The sequence below is a fragment of the Tenrec ecaudatus genome, chromosome 2, assembly GCF_050624435.1.
Source record: "Tenrec ecaudatus isolate mTenEca1 chromosome 2, mTenEca1.hap1, whole genome shotgun sequence".
NCBI lineage: Eukaryota > Metazoa > Chordata > Mammalia > Afrosoricida > Tenrecidae > Tenrec > Tenrec ecaudatus.
In genome coordinates this window covers 185,707,195-185,714,555 of record NC_134531.1, presented here as the reverse complement: position 1 = coordinate 185,714,555, position 7,361 = coordinate 185,707,195, and the positions used below count along the sequence as shown (strand labels likewise).

General features: G+C 48.9%; 1 pseudogene; it reads right to left on the bottom strand.

The window, feature by feature from the left end:
- Positions 1-6,554: 6,554 nt before the first annotated feature.
- LOC142441127 (protein S100-A6 pseudogene) lies at positions 6,555-6,916 on the bottom strand (annotated as a pseudogene).
- Positions 6,917-7,361: the final 445 nt, after the last annotated feature.

Genomic DNA, 7,361 nt, shown 5'->3' with positions numbered 1-7,361 from the left:
TTGAAGAGCAGGATTGTTACTTTGAGACGTAGGGTGCGTCTGACCCACGCCACGGTGTTTGGCCTCCCATGCGTGTGAAAATTGGACAATGAATATAGAAGAGAGAGGACAAAGCTGCTTGCTTTGGATTATGGCGCTGGTGAGGAACATCGAAGGTGCCATGGACTGCCAGGAGAACTAGCACATCGGTACAAAGGAGGTACAGCCGGAATGCTCCTTAGAACCGAGGGTGGTGAGACTTGGCTTCATTTCTTTGGACATGTTATCAGGAGAGACCAGTCCTTGAAAAAGGGCGTCATGCTTGGCAAGGCAGAAGGGGCACAGAAGAGGAAGACTCTCGAGGAGATGTGCTGACACAGTGGCTGTAACAACGGGTTTTCAGAGGACAGCAATCGTGAGGAGGGCACAGGACCGGGCGATGTTTTGTTCTGTGGTACATAGGGTTCCTGGGGTCCTTGTGAATTAAAAGCACCTTGACACAACCTAGAAACAACTACAACAACAAAGAACCCGGATGTCACCGAGGCTGGGCGTTGGCTGCCACCTCCAAGGCCAGAGGCCCAAAGCTTCCTCCTCAGGAGACAGATGAAGCTGTCTGCTCCTATGCAGATTTACAGCTTCCCAAACCCTGTACGGGTCACTATGAGTCAGAATCAATTCAGTGGGCCTGGGTTTGGTTTTGACACCAGCAGCAGGGGTGCGAGTAACCCTGTTATTGCGGTTGCTATGGAGGGAGGGTGAGTGTAGGGGAATGAGACGTGGGGACCCTCACACCCAGGGAGGAGAAGGAGGGAACCGGGCACTGTGTCCTGATCCTTGGTGGGCCTGGTTCCGGCACTGCTTGTGGGCAAAGCCGGTGTTTGTCCCACGGTGAACGGACCAACTCCGGGACAAGCATGCTGCCCTGCAGGCATCACCCACGCTGTCACGGAGGGTCCTCTGGGTCCACGGGGAGCCCTGGTACATTCCTTCTGGAGCAGAGTTCCAGGATAAATGTTGTCTCGGCCCAGGGTTGAACATGCTTTCTGTTGTCGGAAAATGAAAAGTATGCAGCCCGACTACTGTTTCTCTTTCTGCCTTCGCTGCCAGAACGGAGAGCCAAGCGTGCCGCCCAAGGGCGGGGTGGGGGGCAGAGCTCTGGGGTTTCAGCAGCACCGCTCGGCTTCCTCCTGGGGGGCCCCTTGGGGCCCCTCAAGGCCCAGTCCCAGGTAGGGGGCAAATCTGGGAGAAGTTTAGGGGCTTGGCAAACGCACCTGCCAGACACTCAGGTATTAACTGATCAACTGATGGTGGCGGACATGAGACTGTCGTGGCGTGGGTTCCGTCTAGGCTGACACCAATCATTTGGGAGGTCTTAATGGCCACTGAGTCACCGAATCCACCGTGCTTTTCCACTTCCCACTTCTGTCTGGGCTGCTCAGGGGACACTCCCTTCCTGGGCTGAATCGCCCTCGCTCTGGGGAGGGGAGGCGGTGTGCTGGCTTTGCACAGGGAAAGTCTTGGTTCACGGTGGGGGTGGGACGGGCCTGATTAGTAATCGGGTGGTTTACCCCATGAACATTCTTGGGGTTTTCCTGGTGGTTTGCACTTGAACTTCAGCTTCACGAGGTTGCGGGGAGGAGGGAGGTGGAAATAAATGGCTTGGAGGAGACAAGGGTGGGGTTGGCTCAGGGAGGGCAAAGGTTTCAAGGACAATTGGAGGTTAATGCGGGTGGAGAGGATATTGCTCCATCCGTTGTCCAAGACTATTCTGATGCGCTCATTCACCTGTTCCCACCCTCATTCATTCCTTCGCTCATTCCTACTTCATGAACGTGCAGCCGTCTTCAAGGCCCCTATCTAAGGATACAGAGCACGATGCCACACAGACGGCTGAACTCGTCAGACAGTTGGAGCTCGGCTGCTAACGTAAAGGTTGGTAGTTTTTGCCAAATGTGAACCTACCCGGCAGCACCCAGAAGAAAATCCTGGTGAGCTGCGTCTGTCAAGAACTCAGTCAGGTAAACCCTCTGGAGCTCAGTCTTGCTCTGTAACATGTGGGTTGACATGAGTCAGCTTCCACTGAGGCAGCTCAGGTTGGGTGTTTGGTGAACTTAGCCCTGGAGAGCCAATGATGAGACGGCATTCTCTCCTTCAGAGGGGGATCCAGCCCTGTCATGTGTCCAGATGACACGAGGGAACCATAGCTGACACTGGGTATTTACTATGTGGTGCTGTTGGGTGAAATCCCCCAGCCACTCTTGGGGAGAAGTGTGAAGCTGCCTGCTCCCATAACTCCCTTAACTATTGTGTTAGGCAAGGTTTCCTAGAGAAATAAAACCAGGGCACTTATGACTATCCACACACACACACACACACGCGCACACACACACACACACACACACACACACAGCATGAAGGAATAGAACAGCTAATTAGTCCACACAGCTGTACAGAGGGCTCTGTTCAACTCACTTCCGTGAAATAGTGAGTTGATGACAGGATCCCACAGTCCAAAGCTCAATCGATGTATACACCAGCAGCGTGGTGAAGCAGGTCTCTAGTGACATGATCCATGGGTTGGGTGTCCTACAGGTAGTATAGCTCATAAATTGAGGCAGAGGACTAGCTAAAGCAGCCACACAGTGGCCAATCACCAGAGAGTAAGGGAGAGAGAGGCAAGCTATTTATCTCCTTGTCCTCCAATCAAACTGTGACCTTATTAATCCCACATGTTCTTATTGGCCAGGTGGGCACAATCGATCTCCCTATCACAGCTATATAGATACTCACTCTGAGTCAGGATCAGTGCAATGACAGCAGGGGGGTTCCAGCTCGTTTCTCTCACCAATTGGAGTTGCTGAGAGGTCCTGAGAGAAGCCTGGAGGTGGTGCAAATGGGTAGTGCTGTCAGCTGCTCACTGAAAGTTTGAGTCCATCCAGAGGAGCTTCAGAAGAAAGGTCTGGTAATCTACTTGCAAAAAAACCTCCCAGCGATTGCAGACCCTCTGCTCTGCCCAGCTCGGTGCTGACACTGTGCATCACAGTGGACTCAACAGCCACAGGGGTTCCTTTTCCGCCTTTATTTTTAGACACGGAGAAAAGGAGACACAGATTACTAAGTCACTCACCCAAGGTCACAGAGCAAGCAAGCGGCAGAGTTCGATTTGGACCCAGGTGATCTGGCCCGCTTCTCACCACCGTGCCATCGGCTCAGGTTTGGGAACGCAGTGTCCTCAAGGGGAAGGCTCACAGAGAGTCGTGCTTAATCTGGGTCCCCAGGAGGGAGCAGGGGCCTTTCCAGGTGGAAACAGCAACACAAGGCCCCAGTTGTTGAGCGAGCTGGCCATTTGCCAAGAAGCCCAGCACCCTTAATTTAAGGAGTCCTGATGGTACAACGGTTAAAATCTCAGCTGCTAACTAAAAGTTGGTGGTTCAAATCCCCCTAGCGGCTGCGTGGGTGCCGAGGTAGTGGTCTGTTATTGGCAATCTTGTGTAACTACCACAGGCTGGGAAGACCCCCCATGGCACTGGTCAGCTCTGTCATGTAGGGTTGGGAGGTGGCCGAATTGACTTGATAGTAAACAACAACAACAACTCTCTCTCATTAACCAGCACCTCTGTCGGCTTGTTGTGCTACAGTGCTGGCACGTGGCCAGATGCTGGAAGCTCTGCCACTGGTATTTCAAATCCTGGCAGGGTCATTGTGGTGGACAGGTTTCGGCAGCGCACTCAGACTCAGAAAGACTAGGCGTAGAAAGAAGCCTGCTGATCCACTTTGAAAAATTAAGCAATGAGACCCCTGTGGATCCGAGCAGAATGTTATTGTTATTAGGTGTCATTGGGTCTGCTCCGACCACACGGCCGGTCCTGTGCCGGCCTCACAATTGTTTTCGGCCTGAGCCCATTGACTCAGCCACTGTGTCACCGTCTTTTTTGAAGGTTTTCCTCTCTTCGCCTCCCCTCCACTTTACCAAACACGCTGTCTGTCTTTAGGGACTGGTCTCTCCTGACAGTATGTCCAAAGTATATAATATGAAGTTTTGCCATCCTTGCCTCGACCTGGATGCTCTCTGGCTTTACTTCATCAATACGATCGGCTTGTCCTTTGAGCATTCCTTGGTACTTTCAGTGTTCTTCTCCAGGACCACAGTTCAAGTGCATCCGTTCTTCTACGGCCTTCCTTTTCAACGTCCAACTTCCACATGCATGTGATGCAATGGAGACTACTATGACCTGAGTCAGGTGCACCTCAGTCCTCAGAGAAACATCTTTGCTCTTCAATACTGTAAAGAGGCCATGTGTAGCAGGTTTACCTAATGCAAGATGTCTTTTGATCTCTTGAATGCTGCTTCCATGAGCATTGACTGTAGATACAAGTAAGCCAAAAGCCTCCACAACGTCAACCTTTACTCCATCTGTCATGATGATACCTATTGGTTCCGCAGAGAAGATTTGGGTCTTCCTTACATTGAGTTGTCATCCAGACTGAAGGCTACAGTCCTTGATCTTCATCAGCAAGGGCTTCAAGTCCTCCTTACTTTCAGCAGGCTGTATCACCTGCACACCACAGGTTGTAAGCCACCTCCAATCCTGATGCCATGTTCTTCTTCATATACTCCAGCTTCCCTGCTGATTTACTCAGCATGTAGATTGAACAAGTGTGGAGAGAGCCTACAACCCCGATGCACACCTTTCCTGGTTTTACACCACGCAGCATGCCCTTGTTCTGTTCCCACAACTGCCCCCTGATGCATGTGGAAGTTCTAAATGAGCACCATGAAGTGTTCTGGAGTTCCCATTTTTCTCAAGGTTATACACAGTTTATTATTATCCTGAGGTAGTTAGTTTATTGCGCCAACCTGGCCGATAAACACACGTGGGATTAATTGAAGGGCAGAGGGATAAATGACTCAGTGAGCCTCGCCTTTAGAGTTCTAGGGTCTCCTGCTTTCTGGTGGTCGGGCCAGGGTGAAGCTGCCTTGGCCGGTTCCCTGCTTTAGCAGGCGGGCTCACTTCCTACAGGACGTTCCTGAGGAGAAGCCACATGGACCTGCCCCGATGCAGCCCTGGGTGCTGGAGCAGCCGTGTGGAGACCCCTGCCTGTGCTGAGATGCTTACATTTTCACTACTCGGCTTTCCTTCTGCAACCGGAATCATTGCATCTGTTTTGTGAGATGGGGGAGGACTTTGTGGATTGCTGTCGGACATATGGGTTAATGTCAGACTTGTGGGCTTGGGCAGCACTGGGTTGGGATGTTTTCTTGATGTTCACTTAACCTTTATATAAAACTTTCTCTTATTCATGAGTTTCTGGGTTTTTTTTTTCTCTAAAGTACCCAGACTAATACACATCCCCACAGTCAAATGCTTTTGCACAGTGAAACACAAGTAAACATTTTTCTTATGTTCTCTACTTTGAGCCACGATCCATGTGATATCAGTAGTGATACCCCTTGTTCCATGTTCTCTTCTGAATCCAGCCTGAACTTCTGGCAGCTCCCTGTCAGTGTACTGGTGCAACCGTTGTTGGATGATTTTTTACTTGTGTGCAATGCCAATTACATTATTCTATAGTTTGAGTATTCTGTTGGATCACCTTTCTTTGCAATGAGCACAAATATGGATCTCTTCTAGTCAGTTGGTCAAGGAGCTGTCTTCTAAATTTCCTGGCAGAGACGAGGAACTACTTCCAGTGCTTCCTCAGCTGTTGAAACACTTCAACAATCCCTGGAGCCTTGTTTTGGCTAATACATTCAATGCAATTTGACTTTTTCTTCAGCGCCGTTGGTTCTTGCTCACATGCTGTCTCCTGAAACGGTAGAATGTTGACTAGGTCTTTTTGGCATCGTGACTCTGGGTACTCTTCCCGTCTTCTTTGGAAGCATCCTGCACCATTCAGTAATTGGCCCATGGAACCTTTCAAGATTGTAACTCGAGGCTTAATTTTTTTTTCTTGAGTTCTTTCAGTTTCAGATATTCTGAGTGTGTCCTTCCCTTTTGGTTTTCTACTTCTATGTTTTGGTATATTTCATTATAATATTTGGCTTTGTCTTGTTAAGCTGCCCGTTGAAATGTTCTGTTCATCTCTTTGATTTCATTATTTCTTTTCTTTTCTCTGGCTACTCTACGATTAAGAGCCGGCTCAGTCTCTTTTGACATGCACTTTGATGCTTTCTTCCTTCCCTGTCTTGTTAATGACCTTGTGTTTTCTTCGTGAATGCTGTTCTTGATGTTCTTCCCTAGTTCATCCTGTCTTCTATCATTGATGTCCAGTGCAATCTGTTCTTGAAGTTCAGCTGGGATGGACTCGAGGTCATATTTTGACTCTTGTGGACTTCTTTTAATTTCTTCAGCTTCAACCTGAACTTGCATATGAGCAGTTTATAGTCTGTTCCACAGTTGGCCCCTGTCTGGTTTTAGCTGCTGATATTGAGCTTCTCCATCCTACCTGCCCACAGATGTAGTCAATTTGACTTCTGTGTATTCCATGTGTATTTTGTGTTATTTAAAAAGATTTTTGCTATGAACAAGTTGTTGGTTTTGCAAAATTCTATCATGCGACCTCCAGCTTCATTTCTTTTTTTAGATTCGACCCCCCAAAAGATATATATTTATTGTACAACTCCCCATCACTGGATTGGACTCAGTGGGGGCCCCTAACAGGGTTGATTAGCAGCCCGTGAGGGCCTCATTATAGATCATCGCCAAGGCCCCAGGAAGGTGATGTATTCCTGGAAGTTCACCTCCTGGTCCTTGTTCTGGTCCAGGTCGTTCATCAGCTTGGCAATCTCTGCGTCCTGCAGCTTCGCGCCGATGGTCAGCTCCTTCGGGATCAGCTCCTTCTTGCTTAAGGTGCTCTTGTCTCCCTCTCTGCCAGAGTACTTGTGGAAGATGACCACCAGGAGGCTGATAGCCTGGTCCAGAGGGCACACCATAGCAAAGGTCTTGGAGCTCACGGTCGCTGCGAAGTGAGAAAGGAGCGGTGAAGGGGTGCGTCCAGCTTAATTTCTATCAAGTTCCCATTTCCAACTACTTTTCCTTCCTCTTTGTTTCCAACTTTTGCATTCCAATCACCAATAACTATCAATGCATTTTGATTGCATGCTTGATCAATTTCCACCTAAAGTTGGTAGAATTCTTCATCACTAGCTTTTGTGGTTGGTGCTTAAAATTGAATAATGGTTGTAGTGATTGGATTTCCTTGAAGAAGATAGATATAATCCGATCACAGATTGTACTTCATGATGGATTTCACAAGATCCTTTCTGATAATGAATGCCACGTCATTACTTTTGATTGTGGTAATCCTGGCTTAGAAAATCATATGAATTTCTGATTCAAAATGGCCAATTCCAGTCCATTTTGGCTCACTAAGTCCTA